General features: G+C 35.6%; 1 protein-coding gene and 1 pseudogene across 3 annotated transcripts in view; one reads left to right on the top strand and one right to left on the bottom strand.

Annotated features, from left to right (window-relative positions):
• Positions 1 to 24,259, bottom strand: part of FILIP1 (filamin A interacting protein 1) — a 180,863-nt gene that overhangs the window by 135,253 nt on the left and 21,351 nt on the right. The window lies entirely within an intron of this gene.
• The window catches only part of LOC129512385 (high mobility group protein B1-like), a 68,966-nt pseudogene continuing 56,208 nt past the window's right edge, over positions 11,502 to 24,259 (top strand).

The following is a 24,259-nucleotide window of genomic DNA, read 5'->3' on the forward strand; positions in this document are numbered from 1 at the left end:
TTAATCTTGGCTGGTAAATACACAGCCTAAATTTTGTCACACCTTCCTCCCAGATCACTAATTCACTGTGGCATCCTTTGCCTGCTGAGCCTGAATACATTCCTAGAATCCTCAACACATCACCCAAACAACCTCTACTAACAGATCAGAGTTCCTATTCACAGGGATATGTGTTTGGCATTTCTGCTCTCATTCTTTTAAAATGAAACATGATCCATTCTTATGTGCTACTGCTACCTAAATGAGATAGTAAGTAAATCCTTACAAAAATAGATGTCAATGTAGCATGGTTAAACACAAAGTCAATTAAACCCTAACAAGAGTAGAACAGTGGAGGAAATAAGTTCCAAAAACTTATGCTTATTTGACTGCTATGGCAGAAATTCTGAGACACTTACTTCCAAAGCCACTCCACAGAATTAGTAGCTATTCCTTCAGCTCTAAAGTTATAAGTGTTTATAAATAACTCATTCAAAATCATCTTTGGGGTGTGGGATTTCACTCAGAGCAATATGATAACCAGTTAGAACCTATTACTCAAAGGTAAAGTACACATAATTCTGGTTACTTAATTGATATATCTGATCATTCTAAAAGAGAATTCATTAGTGAGCTTATTAAACAATCATAAAATATTTTAGAACACTTCTTGAGTTCAAGAATTAGTTGATATATTAATGAATTTGCTCCATTTTGGGAGTAATATAAGTCCAAATGCTAGTGGACATTTTGTTTTATGTTACAGCTGCAGGATAGGGTTGAAAGATAGGGAGTGAAACAGAACAACATGTTCTAGCACAATTTTTAAGAGAAGAGCCATTGACTTTGCCATGATGTTTATGTTGGAGTATTACTCTGAAAAATTGATGCCATATAATCATTAGAAACAAAATTCAAAAGCAAAGTAGAAAATGGGAATATTTGCAAATACTATGTACAAATGTATCTATTAAATACACACTGAGGGACACCTGGGTGGCTCAGTGGTTGAGCATCTGCCTTTGGCTCAGGGTGTGATCCCAGAGTTCCGGTATCAAGTCCCACATCGGGGTCCCTGTGAGGAGCCTGATTCTTTCTCTGCCTATGTCTCTGCCTCTGTGTGTGTGTGTCTCTCATCAATAAATAAATAAAAATCTTTAAAATAAATAAATAAATAAATACTGATTAAACATTAATATAGCAATCAAAATAGCAATAATTAATGACAACATAGAAAGAGCTCTATAAATCAATACAAAAGACTGGTGTATAAAAAATAGGCAAAGTCCTCAATGGGGGATTCACAAAGAAGATAAATATATTTTCATGTTAGAGTGGAAATTCATAGAACTTCATCTATATACAAAGTGCATTTATAAAACAAAACAAAAATATCATTAACAGAGATAGAATTAGAAAACTGAATGCTGGTAAGAGTTTGGTGAGATGAACACCCTTACACACAACTCGTGTAAGTGTAAATTGACATGAGATAGTACATGAAACAACAAACTCCTCCCTTTCTTTTTGCAAAGTAATATGACGAACTGCATAAAGAGCCTTAAAAAATATTCATTCACTAAGGTCTAATAATCCCAACTTCTGGGACTTTAGCCTTTTTTTTTCTTATTAAGTACTTATTGAAGTTCAATTTGCCAACATATAACACCCAGTGCTCATCTCATCAAGTGCCCTCTTCAGTGCCCCTCACCCAGTTACTCCAAACCCCTCCCACCTCCCCTTCTGCACCTTTTGTTCGTTTCCCAGAGTTAGAAAACTCTCATGGTTTGTCATCCTCTCTAATTTTTCCCACTCAGTTCCCTTCCTTTCCCTTATAATTCCCTTTCACTATTTCTTATATTCCCCATATGAGTAAAACCATATGATGATTGTCCTTCTCCGATTGACTTATTTCACTCATCATAATACCCTCCAGTTCCATCCACATTGAAGCAAATGGTGGGTATTTGTATGGGACTTTAGCCTTGAGATATAATTAGAAATGAAACCAGAAATTTATTGACAAAGATTTTTATCAAAGTTTTAATAATAGTATTGGATTCCAAATTCCAGAACATTGGAAACAACATATATTACCAATAGTGTGGAAATCATTAAATAAATTATGGTTTATTTATTTGATGAGAAATTACATATAAAATAAGAATTAGATATGAAACTATATCTTCAGTCTAATGCTAATTATGTGAATATAGTACATAAATTATTCAAAGAGACAAAACTTAGAAAGTGCACCAAACTATTGGGCAGTTATTTATAGATGGTGAAATTGTGCATGATTTTTTTCTTTACACTTACTTTTTCCCAAGTGGCCTAGAATGAACATGTTATTTTTGCATTAGAATTTGATTTAAAAAAATTAAAAAAAAAGAATTTGATTTTAAAAAAGTAATATATGACACCAGTCAATATGAAAATGTCATATTATTATGAGGGAAAGGAAAGAGAAAGTGAAAGAACTGACAAAGAATGTTGATAACTGAAACTCTGGTCCCCAGTGGTAGGTATAATGTACTATAAAATGTGCACAGTAATTCCCAGCAAGGCATGTGCAAATGACATAACAGTCTGCCCATCATGCTCAAGCCAAGACTAGTACTCAAAGCAGCTGGTTATCTTGCATTACTCTATGTATTGTTGGGGCTCTTTCCTGTCCCATTTCTGTTTTTCTTCATAAGTCATCTTCTTGCTCGAAGACTTCTCTCCTCCATGAAATCTCTCTCCATTTCAATGCATCTCTATCCCACTAGAAACCTAGAGTATATATTGTTCATATCTCTCATTTGGCACTTAAATTTCATTGTCCTGTCTTTTGAGTTTTTTCTTATACTGAGATTTTGATGCCCCAATTAGATTTTTAAACTCTACTAGGGAAGGGATAATATTGAAAATTCTTTTGTAGCCCTATTCATTCCTTCAAGAAATATCTATTGAATACACACTATATCCTAAACATTGTTTGAGGTTCTAGGTATATAGAGGTGAAATTTTTAAAAGAGAAGAGAAAATATCTCTGCCCTCAAGGGCTTATTTGATGCCACATCATATGCACTGCAAATCCACAATAAATTATGACAATGGCAGTGATAGCAAGGAAGACAGAAACAGTGACAAAGTACAATGCATTAGATTTCTATTGCTACTATGACAAATTATCATAATTTCATATCTTAAAACAATATTCATTTATTAGCTCACAGTTTCTATGGGTCAGAAATCTGGATACAGTGTAATTCAGTTGGGTTCTAGAGTCTCACAAAAGTAAAGAGAAGGTGTCAGCAGGGTTATATTCCTTATTGGAGGCTCTGGGAAAGAATCTGCTTCCAAACTCTTTCAGGTTGTTGGCAGAATTCAGTTTCTTGAAGTTTTAGGACTGGAGTCTCTGTTTCTTTACTGGGTATTAGCTGGGAAGCCCTTACTTCCTAGAGGCCTCTCTTTGGTTCTTGCTCATGGCTCCCTACATCTCAGTACCAGAATTGTACATTAAATCCTTCTCATACTTAGAACCCCCTCCTTCCAGCTGGAGAAAATTTTCAGTTTTTTTTTTTTTTTAATTTTTATTTATTTATGATAGGCACACAATGAGAGAGAGAGAGGCAGAGAGACACAGGCAGAGGGAGAAGCAGGCTCCATGCACCGGGAGCCCGACATGGGATTCGATCCCGGGTCTCCAGGATCGCGCCCTGGGCCAAAGGCAGGCGCCAAACCACTGCGCCACCCAGGGATCCCAAAAATTTTCAGTTTTTAAAGATGCATGGGATTAGTTGAGGTCCACCTGAATGATCCAGGATGATCTCCTCATCTGAAGGTCCATAACCGTAATTACACCTGCAAAGTCTCTGCCATGTGACATAACATTTGCAGGAGCCACAAATCAAGGTGTGGACATCTTTGGGGGACTATTCTTCCTACCACAAATAGTAGTAACAAAGAACAACTGCATGAAACACTCCAGACTGAAATTACAGATTCAACTAAAGAAATCTAATTAAATCTCCTGAGGTCCCAATGTTTTTTATTCTTATGAGAAACATTTCTACCATAGGCCTCATTTCCTGATGACCAGATCTAAAACACATTGACAATCTTTTGCTTGTCAATGTTTTTAATTAGCAGAAACCTTTTTTTGCCATGGCTGAGTTTTCTCCTAGTTACCCAAGTTCCATTTTTTGTTGGTTTAACTAATTTATTCTCATCTTTGTTCTAACATCAGTCAGACATTGAGAAACCCAAGAAACAAGAGAGGTTTGTTTTGGGGGTTGGAGGAAGAGAGAGCCAAACTATGTATTACCTCATAATGCCCTCAATTATGTAACCTCTCCATGGGACAAGATCAGATCCTGCAGTAAATAGAGCACCTGGGAGGTGGGAGAAGTAGAAAGAAAGCTGTCTTGCCTCTTTGGGAATGGAAAGAACAGAGTGGTCAAGAACTAATCCTGTGACACCACAAACAGACTTTCAAGAGATTGTGGAGGGGACAATGCCAAGTTCATTTGACAGACAGCTCTTTTAATGCTTGTACAGTACCACTTATTCATCTGAGGAGGCAAAAGGAAACTTTTTCAACCCCGATCCCAGACACAGAAAGAAGCCCAGGTTTACGCCCCTCCCTGCCAAGGACAGAGTGCCACTCAACTTCATCTTTGCCTATGAGGCAAACCAGCTGCCCAGGCCCGCTAATGACATCATATCTTGAGGGGTGCAGAAAATAAAATTGTGGGAGCTTCTTCTTAGCATGAAATGTATTCAAAGTTCATTTCCACTGCAATGTCCAAGCACCAGTGTTTCTTGGGAAGAAAAATTACTAAAGAAAAAAAAATTTACATGAGGGGACAATCAAATTAGAAAATGTAGACAAAGGTGTTTTGTAAATTTGAAGTAAAAAGGTTTTTTATTTTTTTTAAGCTGGTTGCTATTATTACTCTCAATTCCAACGCCTTTATCTCACCAATGACAAAACTGACTCCAGAACAGCTTGACTTTCTCAAGATCATGTTATTCCCTTGCTCAAAGAACTTTCAAGGGCTGTCTGTTACCCACCAAAAAAAGTTTAAATCTCTTAGATTTTCATTCAAGGCCTTTCTTATCCTAATACAAATTACTTTTCAAATCAAATCACCAATTAACTACTGACGAGCTACTAAGGTCAAGATGCTATTAGGCTCTGTGGGCATAGGCAGCCACAAAAATACATTTTATTTCTTAAAACATGTTCTATTTCCCACAGGAACAATAACTATAATAAACTCATCTGCCTACTATACTTCAAACTTACCCTGGATTTTTTTCCACCTTGGCATCTTTATCTTGCCATTTCCCACACCTAAAATGCTCTCCACCATCACTACCTCTTTCTTTCAAACTCTTACCTTGCAGGCCCTGATGAAATGCTCAGTCTTTTAGGAAGTCTCCCCACACACTACTAAACCAGTGGTTCTCAACCAGGGCAGTTTTCTTCCTCAGGAGCCATTGGCAATGTCTGGAGAAATCTTTGATTATCACAAGAGGTTCTGGCTTCTGTGAGTAAATACCAGAGATGCTCTTAAACATCCTACAATGAACAAAAAAGCCCCAACAACAAAGATTTCTCCAGCCCAAAATGTCAATAATGCTAAGGGTGAGCCACCTGGTACAAGAAGAAAGTGGAATCTCCTCCTCTGAACTATAATACTAAATGTGTCAGCACTCTTTTGGCATTTCACATATATTTTATCTTATATTTTTAAGATATTTATAAAATATCTTATATTTTAGACTTTGTCTGCACATATTCCTTTCCTAAACAATTTTGAAGTTTGGAAGGAACATGCTATTCAGGTAGGCCCTTCAATGTTTGATTCCAAACCTATAGTAACCATTGAAAAAAAATCTCTTGACAAAATATTTTTCTATCCTTCAGTACTAATGAGCTCTCCAGATTAATAGTTAATCACTGTCACATTTTACCAGTTCCAACATCTTCGAGATTCCCTTATTTTTATGCTACATTCTCAAACTCCCTACTTTCATAAAGATAGTAAGCCCCAATGGGAAAAAAAAATGCCATAATCCTAAATTGGTCAGATAAGTCTGATTCAGGGGATGCCTGGGTGGCTCAGCAGTTGAGTGTCTGCCTTTGGCTCAGGGTGTGATCCTGGAGTCCCAGGATCAAGTCCCACATCAGGCTCCCTGCATGGAGCCAGCTTCTCCCTCTGCCTATGTCTCTGCCTCCCTCTCTCTCTCTCTCTCTCTCTCTCTCTCTCAATCTGTGTGTGTGTGTCTCATGAATAAATAAATAAAATCTTTTTAAAAAAGTCTGATTCGGGTTGAAAAGGCAACGTGTCATGTTCGGCACAAACACAAAGATGTGTATCTCTGCTTTATCATCTATTTCTCCACATGCACACTTCATGGACTGTTTTCTTTGTATAATTTCTCAAGAGCTTAGAGTAGAAAGGAGAAGGAGTCAGGTACCTGTAGAAATTCTTCTACTTTCAATTATGGTTAACATGGTTAATTATGGTTAACATTTAAGCAGGCCAGGGTTAAAAACTCTGATGCCACCAGCACTGAAAAGATTATCTTTCACACTATTTCCATATGGGATTAAAAACAATTTCTACCAAGTTATAACTTTCCATATAGTGTTTACTTCCACACTGGTGCTTCTAAACTATGTTTAATTCTTTCAAACAAAACATTTCTCTGCTCTTCTTTCTCTCTCCCTCTCCCTTCCTTTTTTCTTCTCTCTCCCGTCTTAATAGTGCCCTTACCACATGCTTAATCTTCTGATAGAGAAATCAGCAATGGCTAGAAGAAATTGTCTGACATCCTTAGCCTAACAATTTTGAAAAATATTCTTTGTTTAGAACAGATATTTCTAATGAATGCAAAAATAACCAAATAAGAACATCTCCAAACATCTAATCTGATTAAGGTCTGGCTTATCTCTATAATTAATCAAAAGAACTTAGGGAAAATAGAACCATATCTTCATTAAAATTTTCACCTAGAACAGTGCTTTTCAGTGGGTAAAGGAGAAAGTGATTTTGCTCTCCAGATAGTGTTACCAGATTTAGCAAATAAAAATACAGGATGCTCAGTTAAATCTGAATTTGAAATAAAAAACAAACAAAAAAAGAGTTTTTTATAAGCACTTCACATAAAATGACTTATTTAATCCCCATGACAACTTTAAGAAGTAGGCATGGAAACCAAGGTTTAGAGAGGTTAAACAGATTACCCCTGACACAAAGCTGGGAAGAGATGGGCCTGAATCCAGGTATGATTCCAGAGCCCAATGGCTTGAACATTCTGATATTTACCAAGTCAGAACATACTCTTCAACATGATCAAAATAAATTTTTAATGCATATATGTCCCATTCAATATTTCAGACATATTTGAAAAGTATTCATTCTTTATCTGATACTCAAATTTAACTGAGTATCCTGTGTTTCATTTGGCAACCTATCCTCTAGGGACATCTGGCAATGTCTAGAAACTTTTTTGGGTGTCAGAACAAGGGAGGATGCTACTGGCATATGTAAAGATCAGGAATTGTGCTAAACATTCCACAATGCATAAAATTATTGGGACCAATATGTCAATAATGTCAAAGTTGAGAAACCCCAATCTAGAATCACCTTTGAGAGCATCTAATCTGCCCTCTTCTTTTAATCAGAGAGGAAAAGAAGGCCCAGGGGAGTTAAGTAGCATGCTCTAAGACTCACAGCTAATTACTTTCAAATTCGGTCAACTTGGAGGCAAACCCAGAAAACTAGTTCCATTTCTGTGTGGCCCGGAAATGTTACCTACTAAAACAGATACACTTCAGCTATCCAAGAGTGTATTCCTTCAGATTTCCCCAATAGAGAACATTAATCAAGCCCCTGGGTGGCCTCTGCCTGGGTGGAAGAGGGGGTATAGAGCTTGAGACAAAATTTTTGTTCAAATATTTTTCCAAATCTTTTTCCCCAACCTTAATTTTATTTATAGGAAAGGAAGGGAAGAGTGAAAATGCTGGCTTGGAATGAGTTCCAATCATGTCTACTCTCCCCAGCTCCCACTTTTTCTTTGACCAACAAAGACACATTGTTGGAGTCTTTAGGAGAGCTGAACTTTCCTTATTCAAGGATCTTCTGACTCCTGAATGTGGGAAAATTGCTTAAATAGAAACCAACCCAAAGAAGTTATTAAGTATTACAAAAGGAAAATGAAGGCATTGATGAAAACTACTAGAGATTATTTGGGGGATGGCCAAATGTCAGAGGCCTGTGAAATAACACGAAGTGGTGTACTGAAAATGTATTCATACGTCAATTCTTGCCACATAAGGTTTGCTTGGAGGCCCCAAAGCAAGCAACATGGCTCATCTAAGTAAAGAGCTAGCCAAGATAATCTAATGACCTAAGAATCTAATGACACTATACACTGTCTCTGATCCTGCTTAGTTTTATTTTAACAGACAAATTTTTATTGCTTCTCTTCTGTGAGTGTCTGCAATGATTCCCTGACACTGCTTACTGAAAATTTTTCTTAAATTACGAGTTGAGGTTTTTAAAATGCAGTTTTTAAAATATTCATTCAGCATGTTATTAATTATTAGTATGAATTTTTGACAGGCCTGGCCTAAGAGGAATAATTGCTTTAACAACATCATCTAACTAAGGAAATATTCATCCTACTAAAATAATTTTTACATGAAATATATAAATGAATTTAGGAAGGGCATGTACTATTGCAGATTTGGGGAAAGAGTTTATTCCTTCTCAGTTCCCCCAGCCCCATCATTTAATCACTGTAAAACCTTTCAAAAGAAATATGACTTTGCCATTAACATTATCCTTCCTAGGCCTGGTACAATCAACCTCTGAACCTATTTGCTTTTTAAAATCCTCTTGGAACAACAACCTGTCATTGTTATTTATATTAATGTTTACATTCCCTTATGGATACATAAGTTCCAATTGCTTTTTGATCCACTGATTTATTTTTTTTTAAATTTATTTATTTATGATAGTCATAGAGAGAGAGAGAGGGGTAGAGACACAGGCAGAGGGAGAAGCAGGCTCCATGCACCGGGAGCCCGATGTGGGATTCGATCCCAGGTCTCCAGGATCGCGCCCTGGGCCAAAGGCAGGCGCCAAACCACTGCGCCACCCAGGGATCCCTGATCCACTGATTTAACAGGGATGCAGTACAATTGCAGCCTCCTAACTGTCAAATAGTTCCTGTCTCTTAATATTTAGGTTACCCACACACTTTGCATTCTCTATTCTGCAAGAGAATTAGAAGATAATTTTCAGAAATCTGAATGCACTTGTGTTTTTGGAAGCTAATTTTTCCAAATACTTACATTAATCACTTCAAGTAAGTTAAGTAATTATAAGTAATTTCAATCAAATGTTAATTTGAGAAAGGAAATGCTACTGACTCTTGGACTTTTTCATTTTATATGGAAAAGCACTTGGGTCCCAATGCAGCCAGGAGAGATGGCAGTGATTCTATGACTAAGGAGTCCCTAGAATTCCTTCTGCTTTGGACCTTAAAGACAATAGAAAATCTCCTCATCCCACTAAGAGCATGTCTAGGGAGTTTTTGGTTAGAACCACAAGTATTTGTACAGTCTCCACAACTACACCCTTCTCAGGAAGTGTAAGGCATCATCAAGCTATATAGAACCATCCAGATGTCTTTGGGAAGTTTCAGTAAATATATGAAGATTGACAAGGGATGGAGATACTCTCCCAAAATTTACCATCTTTGGAGGATGTCATCCTTCTGCCATTCTAAAGGCATTCAGCTCTTAAACACCTTTATGATGACTTAAGATCATTCTCTATATATTTATATATTTTAAAAAAGAAACAATGTTGTTTTGAGGAAAATTTATCATGTCCTAAAGCAAATGGCTGAATTTTGTCTAGGACTAATATTAAATATTAAATAATCTCTGTAGTTGAGAGTTATTCTACAAAGTAAACACCTTGGAACTTCAGCTATTTTAGAGGAAAAGTATGGACAATGATTTTCATTTTCCACTATGGCCTGATTTAATACCCAAGTTCAAAGCTCCCCTTTTGGAAATGGGAGTTCATCCTCTATTCCTGAAATTCCATTGTGAACCCCATAAAATATCTATGTTTTTAAACATCTCAGCTCAGAAGGTAACCAAGGCAATATGGCCAAAAGACACTATAAAAGACTGAGTTTTTCTGGGTGTTAAAAAAAAAAATCTGTTGAACTAGAATGCTTGTTAGTTTTTTCTTTTTTTTCCCCCCCAGCTTCAGTGGATATGATTTGTTTATAAGAGAGAGATAAGACATGCAGATAAAAATAGAACTTGTCCAAATAATTCGATTTAAGAAATATTTAGTATTTTCCAATTTTTCTGTGGCCAGGATTTTGGGTATATAAATACTGTAGGGTTTACTATAATAAACACTACCCTCCATGGACCTCCCTTATCTATCTGATCTTTCACTTTGTGAAAGATCTCTCATCAAATCTCATCAAATCTAATTTCAAGAAATCAGGTTTTTCTTACTCTTTAAATCTGAGTTATGAAGAACCTCAGCCTACAAAAAAGTTATATTAATAAATTAATATTATAACAAAAAAGTTATAAAAATTAACACATACAGCCCTACCATGTGCTAAGCATTGCTCTAAGCTAAATCATCTTGCATAACAATCAGAACTACCTTACAAAGTAGTACTAATATCATTCCTATTATACAGATGAGGAATGTGAGGCACAGAGACGTTAACTAACTTATATAATATTGCTCTGCTAAAATGTGAGCCCAGGCAGCTAGACTCCAGAGTCTATCAGTCTCTCCTGACACCACAGAATATTGATTGATTTGGACATCAAATTTTTCCTTGTGGGGTACTCAGTTGGTTATGAGTCTGCCTTCAGTTCTGGTCATGATCTCAGGGTCTCGGGGATTGGGGCCCTGCATCAGGCTCCCTGCTGAGCAGGGTATCTGTCTCTCCTTCCACTCTTCCCCCACTCATGTTCTCTCTCTCTCTCTCTTGCTTGCTCTCTCTCTCAAATAAATAAAATCTTTAAAAAGAAAAAGGAGTTTTTCCTTGCTTAAAATTATGTTTACATACATATTTTTAAATGGGATCTTATGCTGTTTTTTACTAATCATATTATGAATATTCTTCCAAATTTTCATAGAGCAAAGAGAAAAAATAAGTGTATTGCTCTCAAAGTACAGAATCATTTGAGAAATTTGTCCTAATCGTGATATAATTTCCTCCAGAAAACTTGCAGCTTAAGACATATGGTACAGTAGGAGAATCATCCCTGAACTAGAAATTAATCCTGGATCAGAGAAACATGAGCAATAATTTCCCTGGACCCCTTTTATTCTCATATTTCCAAATAAGGGTGGTAAATTAGGCAATCTTCATATTCTAGGTACTAAGTGGGCCTGCATACACACATTGGAAAACAAACACTCAAGAATACTGAGTACCACTTCAGCAAGTGTGCGCATGTGACACACATGCGCAGTGGAAGAAAAGGACATGGTGTGAGTGATAAGGGGGGACAAGAGAAGGCATTTATAAGAACTTTCAAGTGGGACTTGCGTAAATGCATAGCCAGCCCCCAAGGCTATGATGATACAGGTGAGATTGTTGGCAGTGCCTTTTCCCAGCCTCTACCTCTAGGAAAGTGCATCTTTACCTCTCTGGTTACACTCTTCAGTCTCCTACTTTGTGCTTCATATTTGGTACAACTATTCTTATCACTTCTCTTTTTTACCAACTGTGAATCTGATGTGGACCCGCCCTTTCTAAGTATCTCAAATCTTTAGGACATGTCTTCAGATATGTTACACTCAGAGGTGCTGTTTTAAATACTTAACAATCAGAATGATGCCAGCTGTAGTGCTAAAGCAGGGTTCTAGGCCCCACGGCACTAAATTTGAACACTTTTGTTTCTGGATCATGGAGAAGCACAGAGAATCCCAGGCTAGAGGCCACACAGATGCGATGGCAGAGTCACCAGTCAAATGGAGGTACACTGGCTCGATAAGAACAGGCAACAGCTGTAAACAATCAGTTTGCCCATCCTGGCTTGTACTAACTCAATAGAAATCCTGAGGATAATAAAAATTATTGAAAATAAGATTAAATCTTAATCAATTAACTCTTATATACACACACATATTTTATGTGTGTGTACATATATATACATACACATATCAATACACAGATACAGGTATACATAGTTATCTATGCACAGCAGCTACTTCAAGAGATCTCTTTCCTTCCTCACTCTAAAGAATTCTCTCTCAAACTCAATCCAAGCCTACAACCCAGCCTCTTTTTTCACTTTCCTGTTACCCCATTGTCCTCTGGGCTGCAAAGGCAGGTCGGTTCCATACACCTATGCCACCATCACTTTACTTGGCACACCGTTCTAGCATCTCCTCTTCACCACCTCCACCGGGACCACAGTGGCCAAAGATCCATTTAGTTGGAAGTGGGAGGGTCTGGAATCAGGCTAATGGAAATGAAAGATTATGGCTACCCAGACATTTATGTTTTTATTGTCACATGACTTCATCTGTACAGGAGATCTTCACAGTGGCAACAGAATAAAAAATGAGCACCTTGTACGTGAGAAATGTCAAGTCGAACTATTTGGCTCTTGGTAGAGAACAAACAAATGAGATTGATGAGGAAAGGACATTACTGAGCAAAGGGCCATAAGGCCAAAGTGTCTGCATTTAGTGTCATGAGCTAGGGCATTTACACATCTTAGAATCATAGCTGTCAGTACAACTCAGGCTCACTGCTGTGCCCCCTATATGCTTTGTATCTCCTTTCTCTAAATTATAATCTTATGGAAATGAGGAATTTAATTTATTAAGCATAACTACTACTTGGAAGTTAGCATCTCATATACAAAATAATCTTTGAGTTATCTTGTTTCCTTTTAGCCTTACTGGTTACTGTGGTGTGTGTGTGTGTGTGTGTGTGTTGGGGTGGGGTAAGGGTGAGCCTAAAGAGAAAGAAAAAGAACTAGTTAATTACACTTACATGCAAACATAGCTAAATATCTTTTTTTAAACATAAATATCCAGTTTGGGATTACTCAATTAAGAAAGCAAATCAGCTGAAAAACAGACTGAATGAGAGTCCCCTACGTTAATTAAGATGACTCTCCTGAAACTTACAAAGCTTAAAGTTTTCTGGGTATCATTATGACATGGGTCTTGTGCATAACATGGGCCACTACAATATGTTTGACCTGGAAAACAGCCAAAGATAAGAGTCTTAACCAAAGAAAAATATTAGTAAAAGCATTATGGCAGCAGCATAGTTAAACCAAGAATAAGCTATCTAGTGTTTCTTATCTTAGTTTGTTTATATTAGTTCCTTTAAAACTTCATGACCCTGAGAGTCAGTGAACTTTTTCCTTATCATTTTATTCCCATATCCAGAGATATTTGTAAATGGTCAGATTTATGGAAGAAGGTGCTAATTGAGTTGTTCACATTAGAACTGGTAAGTATTTATTTAACAGGGGTTAAAAGCAAGGTAGAAGGAAAGGAGGGGACAGCTGAAAAAACTGCTATGCTTCTGTGACGTTGTTTTAAATCCATGTTTTATGAATTAAAACTACGGAAAACTATCACGATGTCTAAATATTTAAAAGGAAATATTATGCTTCACAGAGTCATTCTGGCACAGATGTTGGACTGTTCCATGTCTGCCCTTTGGAATCCAAGAATCATATCCTTGAGGTCATCCTTTCAAGATTATGAAGCCCCACAATTCTGATTAACTTGTTTTTATGAGACCCTGGCCTGGTGCTCAAATACTTATGTTTAATTATTTCATTCTTTTAAATAAACAGCAAGATTTTCTTTCCTATAACTTAAAAAGAAAATTTTTATGCTGCCATGATAAATAAAATGCATGTAAAGTACAGTAATTTAGGATATACTGCTAAAGATATTATGGGATCAGGAGAAAAAAAATACCAGCATATATCCTAATGTATTGATATTAACAAAAAAAAGCAAAAGTACTTCCTGAAAAATCACAGAAAAACCCTTGCACACTAACTATCCATGCCTGTAGGAAAACATATCCTTTTTTTTTTTTTAAGATTTTTATTTATTTATTTATGAGAGAGAGAGGCAGAAGAGACAGGCAGAGAGAGAAGCAGGCTCCCTCTGGGGAGTCTGACGCGCTACTTCATCCCGGGATCCGGCCCTGAGCTGAAGGCAGACAATCACTGAGCTACCTAGGCGTCCTGAAACATATCCTTTTTTAAAGCCAAAATGAATGCCTAAATATTTTGTGAATGTGTCTAAAGCAAAAATTAGAGACCTGTCTTTTCCTAGCTCATGCTAAGAATGAAATGATGACATTTTTATTCCACCCCATAGCCAGCCAATTCATACCTTCAGATATACAAAAACTTACAGTTCATTAACAGAGAATATATTTGCTTACCTATCAATAACACCATTTCCATCCCAGATTGTTTTCCCAAATCTGTACTTGCATATCCAATAGGTTACTCAAATTCTTTACCAGACATCCTAAATGCAACATGTCCAAAATTCAATTCTTGATCTTTCCTTTAAACTTCTCATCAACCTTCCCCATTTCCCTTAATGGCATCTCCATCCTTCTAGCTGCTAGCCTGAAAACTTAGGAATCATACCTGACCACACCCTTCCTCCAATGTCTACCATCCAACCCACCCAGAAATCTTATTGTTGCTACTCACAAAATATATCAGGATCTGACCACTTTTCACCACTACCACCCCAGACCCAGCCACCATCTTCCACCTGGATTTTGCAACAACCTCCAAGTGGTCTTCTTGCTTCTGACCTTGTCCTACTATAACGTCTTAATGCAGAAGCAGACTTAGCTTTTTGAAACTTAAGTCAGATCATGTTCTTTCTCTTTTCCAAACTCTTTCAGAATAAAAGTTAAAATTCTTACAATGGTCTCCCAGAGCTCTTCTCCAACTACCCTCCTTGCTTATTCTGGCCCAGCCACACATCTTGCTATTCTTTGAACATGACACTCATGCTCCCAACTTAGGCCTGTGCCCTGTTTTTTTATCTGGTTAGGATGCTCTTTGCACAGATATTCACATGGGTTTACTCCCTTTCAAGTCTTTTACTTCTGACCATTCTACTTAAAATGTACCCTAACTGCTCTACTTAAAATTATAATCCTCATTTCCCTACGCACACGCAGCATTCCTGATTCCTCTTACTCTGCTTCACATTTTGTTTTTTAACAATTATCTTAAGACTTGTGATATTATTTACTTATTTATGCTTATTATTTACAATAAATATCCCCCTACCTCTGGCATGTAAGCTCCACAAAGGAAGTGTTCTTTGTTTAGTATACCCATATATCCCAAGCACCTGAAATAATACCTGGCACTTGGTAGGCACTTGATAAATGTCCATTAAATCGGGCAGTGCCAGTGGCCCAGCGGTTTATCACCACCTTCAGCCTGGGGTGTGATCCTGGAGACCTGGGACTGAGTCCCACATCAGGGTCCCTGCATGGAGCCTTCTTCTCCCTCTGCCTGTGTCTCTGACTCTCTCTCTCTCTCTCTCTCTCTGTGTGTGTGTCTCATGAATAAATAAAATCTTTAAAAATTTTTAAAAAATAAATAAATATCCATTAAATTAATGAATGGGTGAATGAATTCACTACTTAACAAATAGTGGAAATTCACTGCTGGTCTTCATATATATATCCATTCATCAATAATTTTATTAGTCACAGAGTACCTATTCTGTACTCAATGTGTATCCATAACTCCATTGTTCCACTAGACAATCTGACAATTAAGATCTGGATCACATTTGATGTACTAATCTACAGAGATAAAACAATTAGGATGGAAAGGACACAAATTAAGAGATTACCTAGTTCAGCATTGTCTAACAGCACATTCTACAGTAACAGAAATGGTCTATATCTGTGCTGTCTGGTACAATAACCAGTAGTTACATGGATCGTTGAGCACCTGAAATGCAACTAGTATGACTGAAGAAATGAATTTTTATTTTTGTTAATTAAATGAAATATCAGTAGTCACATGTGGCTAGTGGGTACTATGCTGGACAAAATAGCTCTAGTTTATCCCTCTGCTTCTAACTAGGCCTTTCCCTAATATACCCAAGGTAGGTTGTTAACTATACTACTTTTTTCCTCATAAAAGATTACTAATGGCTGGTTACCATCTCTTGTTAACTAATCTTTCTGTGGTTCATGAATGTGTCATCTTTTGCAATTATTGTTATTTTGTTAGCTAATGTAAACTTTTTATATCACCCAATTTATTAAAAACCTTCAAAAAATAAAAAAATAAATAAAAATAAATAAAACCCTTCGGGGTCACCTAAATGGCTTAGTCATTTAAGTGCCTAACTCTTGGTTTCAGCTCAGGTCATAATCTCAAGGTTGTGAGATTGAGCCTCTATTGAGCTCTGCAACTCAGCTTAGAGTTTGCTTGAGATTCTCTCTTTCCCTCTCCCTCCCTCCTGCCCCTCTCCCTGCTGGTATTCTCTCTCTCTCTCTCAAATAAATCAATAAAATCCTTAATAAAAAAAAAAAGCTTCAGGGGTACCTGGGTGGCTCAGTTGGTTAAACATCTGCCTTCAGCTCAGGTCATGATCCCAAGGTCCTGGGATCAAGCTCTGTGGGGAGTCTGCTTCTCTCTCTCCCTCTGGTCCCCGCCCCATGCACACATACACACACACTCTCTCTCTCTCTCTCTCAAATAAATAAATAAAATCTTTTAAAAAAAAAACCTTCAGAATTTATCCTCTAAATCCAATATCATATTTTGCCTACTTTGCTACTTGCATAATGTAATTTCTGCTACTTTTTAAACTTTATTATATGGTTGTATTGAGGTATAATTGATGTATAATAAACTGTGCATATTTTAAGTGAGCAATTTGATGAGTATTGACATAAGTATGCACTCATGGAACCATCGCCATACATAGTATAATTTAAAACTCAAATGACCTGAGCCACTGCTGACCCATAGGACATTACTGTGCAAATTAGGGAAAAAAGGAACCTCTCACCCAGCAGAAACTTTCCTTTCCAAGGACACATAGTGTAGTAAACAGTGAGTTCAATTTCAGCTCTACCTATCTCTTCAGTGGTGCCTTCATACACTAACAACATACCCAACCATCAATGGCAGTCCTGAAAACTGGTGTGTTAAATTCATTTTTAAAACATATTCCTGGGGCAGCCCAGGTGGCTCAGTGGTTTAGTGCCGCCTTCAGCCCAGGACCTGATCCTGGAGACCCAGGATCAAGTCCCACATCGGGCTCCCTGCATGAAGCCTGCTTCTCCCTCTGCCTGTGTCTCTGCCTCTCTCTGTGTGTCTCTCTTGGATAAATAAACAAAATCTTAAAAAAAAAACATATTCCTAAGTTTTGAATATTACATTCTGGTTTATACTTCAAGTTGGTAAAATAGGAATAGACTGTATCTTCCTCTTCTCACTGCATTCCTTAAAATTTTGAAAGGACTTTTGAATTCATATAACTAGAAAATAATATCAATCTTGGAAGGACTATGAATTTTGAGAAAACAATTGAAGACAAAAAGAAGGTGGGATCAGACTGAAGATTTAAAACTGCTGTAGCTCAGGGGCACTTGGGTGGCTCAGTCAGTTAAGCATATGACTCTTGATTTCAGCTCAGGTCTTAATATCAGGGTAGTGCATTCAAGATCCACATTGGGTTCCATGTCATTAAAAAAATAAAATAAGATAAATCACAGCTCAACAAAAGAATAGGAGAGTGCTATCAAAAATGTGAAGAATGTCTACCAAGGATGAGAGAGATGCTAGGGACAATAGACAAGTGTTACTGTTAGATGACAGCAGCCAGAAAAGACAAGAAGGTGAAACTGAGCACTTGCCCTCTATCAAACTGGATCACATTTTGAGTCAAAGAGCAGCAACATAAATTGATGACTTCATCTGGAAACAATGGGTATTAGAGGTTAGCTCAAAGAAACAAAGGAGCATCCTGGATACCCTGGATGGCTAAAACTACCCAAGAGGAATGAGACATCCCCTCAGTTACCAGGAGCTAGCTTCAAAAGCACCCTGTCCAGTGGCAGCCCTATACCCCCCACATGCTCTTGCAACAGACTAAAATACAAGTTCCAGCAGCAAATCCTGCCCCTGTCTCTAAGCAGCCAAAGGGATGCAGAGAACAGACAGCCAAACAAAAAGACTCAGCTATAAGAACACTCAGTTGGGAATCACTAAGCACTGGAGAAAGGCCAATAATATTAAGAAGAGATAAAACAGAGTTCTTTGCCTTTAAAAAGTAAAGAATTTATACCTAGGAACCAAAACTAATAAAGAAGTTAGGATAAGACTTTAGAATAACTATAATTCATATCCATAGAGGATATTAAATCCAAAAAAAATTATTGATTGAAAAATACAACTTAAAATTTTGATCATTGAAATCTAATACTCAATAACAGATATTCTGTTATTCAAATAATATAATAATCAAAGAATAAATTGCTGAACTAGAATATTAAGCCAAAATTTTTTCTAAAATGTATTAAAAAGTTATGAAGGGATATAAAGTATAAAATAAAAGTTATGAATCGTGTAAAAATAAAACCTTTAATCACCAATATAACTGGAGTACCTAAAGAGATATAAGGGGTAATGAAGGAAGGTAACATATACATTAGTCACAATTTAAGGACTAACCAAGTACTGAGTAAGATAAATTTTTAAAACCCACACTTAGACATTATATTAATGTTTCAGAAGACCAAGAACAAAGGAAACAAATCCTAAAATGTGAAGGAAATAAAAACAATGGTCTACAGAGAATTCCTTGACGATGTATGAATGAAATAAAAGAGCAAGGAAAAAAGTTAAACCCCCAATTTTATACCCAACCCAACTATCATTCAAGATGAAAATGAAACACGAAGGAATGAGTAAGTCTGCCATCTAGAATAACTCTTTGAAATAATTAGCCCCCCAAATATAAAATAAATATGGTAATAAGGAAGTTCTGAGAAGCAACAGGGAAAAAGAAATCCATTAAATTACATTACTAATTCTATTTAAGTCTTGATTTTTTACAATGATATGATTTTTTAAATAACAATATAGAACTAAAAGTCCAATAATTTCAACATGGAAGGAAATGGTAATGAAAGGGAACTTTCAAGTAAAATTGAAACATATAGAAATTTTGTCTTGTTCAATGAATGTAGAAAGAAACTAACTCTGGATTCTAATAGAAAATATATTTTACCTGCATGTGTTAAAAATTGAATAGTAATTAGACAAATACAATTTATAATTTTTGCACCATAAGAAAAAAATAGAAGAAAATTAAAACAATCCAACAAAGGCAAAAAAATTTTACATAGTATTCAAATTTATAACCTCCCCTCAAAATTACCAGGCCTACAATACTTCATAAGCAACTCTTATCAATGGTTTTAAAAAACTAAAAATTCATATTTTAAACAAACAAGAATGGGAAAATATGAGAAGCCACCAAGTCATTTAGGTATGTGTTGTAAGCTTTCTGAAAATTCAAAATGAGATTGCATGAGGAAAGAAACCTATAAGCCAATCTCATAAACATCAGTGCAAAAATGCTAAATAAAATAAATTCAACGATCTATTTAAAAAAATAATGCATTATGATCGGCAAGGTTATTGAGGGATACAAAGATAAATTTTTCTAATAAGGAACAACCAATGTAATTCACTAACATAATTCATAAGATTCAGGAAAAAAATAATTTAAATGATGTCCCAAAAACTTAATTGTAGAGATACATATGTGAGTGTGTATGTCAGTGTGTGTGTATGTATGAAAGCTAACAACAGAGAGAAACTTAATTTGTTAAAAGGTATATACCCCCCAAAATACAGCAAACATGATATTGGAAAGTGTGTTTAAGGTCAGGAAAAAAAATGAGAATGCCACTGCCACTATTTAATATCAGAGTGGATGTCCTAGTCAATGGAATCAAATAAGTAAGACCATATTAAGTGATATAGAGATTGGAAAGTAGGAGACAACTACTATTAATTTCAGGAAACATGATAATCTACTTAGAAACATAATCAAATGAAGAACTACTACAACTAAGGAGGAAGTTCAGCTAAGATGGCAAAAACAAAATCAGCATAAAAAATCAACAACTTTGCAATACATTGACCTCAATGGTTTTTTAAATGTTACTAGAGTGGGTCACCTGGGTAGCTTAGTTGGTTGAGCATCCAACTCTTGATTTGAGCTCAGGTCATGATGTCAGGTTCCTGGGATCGAGCCCTACCTCAGGCTTCACATTCAGTAGGAGTCCTTTTGGGATTTTCTCTCTCCCTCTGCCCCTCTCCCTGCTCATACACTCTCTCTCCAGAGTAAATAAATACATCTTTAAAAAAAATGTAACTGAGGAGAAAATCACATTCCCAACAGTGACAAATATTAAATTACAAAGTCCTTAGGAATAAAATCAGTAGAAGTAAATAAAGTCTCTGTGGAAAAAAATTACAAAATTTAACTGAAAAAAACATAAAGTGTCCTGATAAAGAAAAAATATGCCACATTCATAGATGGAAACCTCAATACTTTATAAATGTAAATTCTTTTTCAAATTAATGTATATCAATGTAGTCTTTCTCAAAATACAAATAGAATTTCTTATAAAATTCTAAAATGTATATAGAACATTGGATGAACAATGATAACTAAAGTTATTTTTTAAAAAAGAAATACAAAAAATACAAAAAAAGGAACTTGTCCTTATAAACATCAAACATTATAAATATGTGGTAATTATGACTATGTGATATTAATGCAACAACATGCAAGTAGTTTAAAGAAACAGAATAGAGTCCAGAAACAGACCCACATACAAAGGAATTTTATAGATTGTAATTGTTAAAATCATAGACTGTAAAATCCAGACTCTGGGGTTTGTTTTCTTGTTCTACCACTACTTCACTATGTGCCCTTAGGCAAGTTACTCAATATATTTCTTTAAAGATTTTATTTATTTATTGAGAGAGGAAAAATGAGCAAGAGAGAGAGAGTACAAATGGTGGGGAGGGGCAGAAGGAGAGGGAGAAGCAGGCATCCCATTGAGCAGAGAGTCCAACATGCTGCTGGATCCCAGGACCCTGAGATGATGATCTGTGCCAAAGGTAGGCATTTAACCAACTGAGCCACCCAGGCCCCCCATTACTCGATATTTCTATGCCTCATTTTCCCTATTTGTAAAATAAGGAATAACCATGAATTATCCTAACATTTTTGTTGAGGATAAATATGCATGTATGTATATGTATACATATATATTCATATATATGAAACATGATAAAAGTGGAATTTCAAATCATTGAGACAAAATGATATAGCATTTCAAATCAGTAAGAACTAGCTAACCATTTGAAAAAATTATTAGATCTTTACCTTATACCTATCACAAAAATTGTAATCAAGGCTTAAATTTTTAAATGATAAGAAATTATTAGAAGAAAACATAGACAAATGTGTATAAGATTAGAGTCAGGAAAGCCATCTGAAATAATACACAAAAAAAGCATAAGTTCTAAAAGTAATATAATGACTATAACTGACTTTTGACTATATCAAAAGTTAAATACTTGAATGACTAAAGCACTTTAAAAGTTAAAAGACAAGCAACATATATGACAATTAGAATTAACATATCATTTAGAGAAATAAAAAACAATCTAATTGAAAAATGGGCCAAACATATAAACAATAATTTCCAGAAGAAATAATTAAAAAATAATCAAGATTTATATAAACTGGTGTTCAACCTCATTTTAAGGGAGGAAACTCAATTTCAGTGAGTACTCAGTGTTCAGGGAATATAGATACAAGTACTTACAAGGTCATTTTGTATAATTAATCATCCTAAAGTTCTACTGTTGATATCTACCACAGAGAGACACTTAAACCTTGTGTCCAAGCAGGCATGGACAATCACCTTCACAGCAGTGTTATTTCTAACAGTGAAAAATTCAAAGCAAGCTAAATATTTATATAAACAAGAATGGCTAAATAAATAATTGTTCACCCTTTTTATGGAAGACCATGCTGCAATTTTCTAGAATGAAGTGAACTTGCATATATTAACATGAAAAATGATCTAATCCATATTTTTAAGTAAAATTATAGATACATTACTTATGTTAAAATATATATGCACAGAGATATCTTTTCTATCCCCATGGAGAAAGGTCTGGAAGTATATTACACATTGTTAATGGTGGCCATTTCTAGCAGAGAGGACTAAGATAGGAAGGCATTGGAGAGGATAATAATCAAAGAGTACTTCAGTTTAATCTGTTAAATTCTCATTTCTTAATAAGGAGAATCTATTACTGAGGTAATTTTTAATTATTTTTCATGTAAAAATTATTTCTAATATATGTCATACCTGTGGAAAGTAAGTGATGAAATTATAATAAAGTATGGTATGTAAAGTTGCGTTAAACTAGTGAAATCAGTGAAACAACAGACTTTTTATAATCTATGATATTTCTTCCTTTAAGCTATTTCTTCCTTTCATTAATCATACTAGGGAATTGAAAGAAACTATACGTTACACCATATCCTTTGCCCCCTGGTCTTAAAAAAAGATGAAAGGTAATCTTGGGTGGACCTATATTTTTTGTGGCTGTTTTATGGGTGAAGTTGGAATTACCCTTCCAGGATGCTGAGACATAAATGCTCTGTAATTTCTTTTTTTGTTGTTTTAAAGATTTTATTTATTTATTAATGAGAGACACACAGAGACAGGCAGAGACAGGAAGAAGGAGAAGCAGGTTCCCTGAGGGGAGCCTGATGTAGGACTCAGTCTCAGGACCCTGAGATCACGACCTGAGCCAAAGGCAGATGTTTAACCACTCACCCTACCCAGACACCCCAATGCTCTGTAATTTCTAATTACTCCTAACTAAGGATAATTGGAAGATACCCTTCTAATGCAATTATAACATTTGAATGTCAATCTAACAGAATGGTCTTTCTCAAGTCTTAGTTCAATATTCATTGGAAGAAGAGTTTTATAATTAAGAATTATCCATGTTTTAGGATTTTAATTCCCACATCTACTGTTTTGTGATAGAGTGCTGAAGGGCAAATTGAATTGGGCTTTTAGTGTGAAATGTAAAACTGTGAAGGCCAAACATATAAACATTTATTTCTTGATAACCACAAGTGGCCTATGATTAAGACAGAACCTGATAATTTAAGGAAAATTAACTTGTCTAAAGTGAGAACAGAGAATAATTCATGAATGTACTAATTTTTCTTTCTCCTTCCCTGTTAGTCTACATTGGTCTTTAGCTATGACATGTACAAACCAGTGGGAAAACATTAACTATGGTTAATGGACTGAAGGGATTTATTTAAAAAGCAATATTTAAAGAACTAAAAGCATCAAATTATCTCCACGACACATATATTGGTCACAGAGACATAATATAAAGTACATCATAAATCTTACTTCTAAAAACCACATCTCAAGCCCCACAGAGATTGAAAGAAACAACACATTTCAAATCTCAAAGTCTCTTAACTATATTTTTACCTTTCCTTTCTCATTACCTCCCTTAATATTTTTCTACCTTTCTAATTAAAGTCTATACTCTAGAGAGAGGACTGTGGGAATGGTAGAGTATAAGCTTTTTCAGTTGGTAGAGTCTGGATATGAAATCATGTCTCCTTTCAAACTGACTCAACTTGAGAAGATGATGGGTTTGTTTGTTTTTTTTAACTTGATAGGGGATCTTGAGGAAGGATGGTATCTGTCTGCATTTGCTTTGCTATCCCCACGGTGCCTATTTATGATACAACAACACTGTAGGTCCTTAAAAAGAATGTGTCAACTAAATGAATAATGAAAGAAAAATACAAATGAAAATGACCAAATATCTAATGGAATTTTAAGAAAAAGAAACTTATCAGAAGCAAAGAAGTGATAAGTAGAAAATTGATTTTTAAAATTAAAATGGAAGCACTGAGTTCATTAAATTACAGTTAAAAGGAAAATAATGGAGCCTCTCTCAAAAGCCATTTCCATTTACAATAAACAAAAGCCAAATATGTAGGTACAAATGGACTCTTAAGTGCTTTCCCTGCCTTAATACAACTGTTTCTCAGAGAAATTTTAATCACTACAAGGGCCTCCAAATATGAAG

The sequence above is a fragment of the Nyctereutes procyonoides genome, unplaced genomic scaffold (assembly GCF_905146905.1).
Source record: "Nyctereutes procyonoides isolate TBG_1078 unplaced genomic scaffold, NYPRO_anot_genome, whole genome shotgun sequence".
Classification (NCBI taxonomy): domain Eukaryota; kingdom Metazoa; phylum Chordata; class Mammalia; order Carnivora; family Canidae; genus Nyctereutes; species Nyctereutes procyonoides.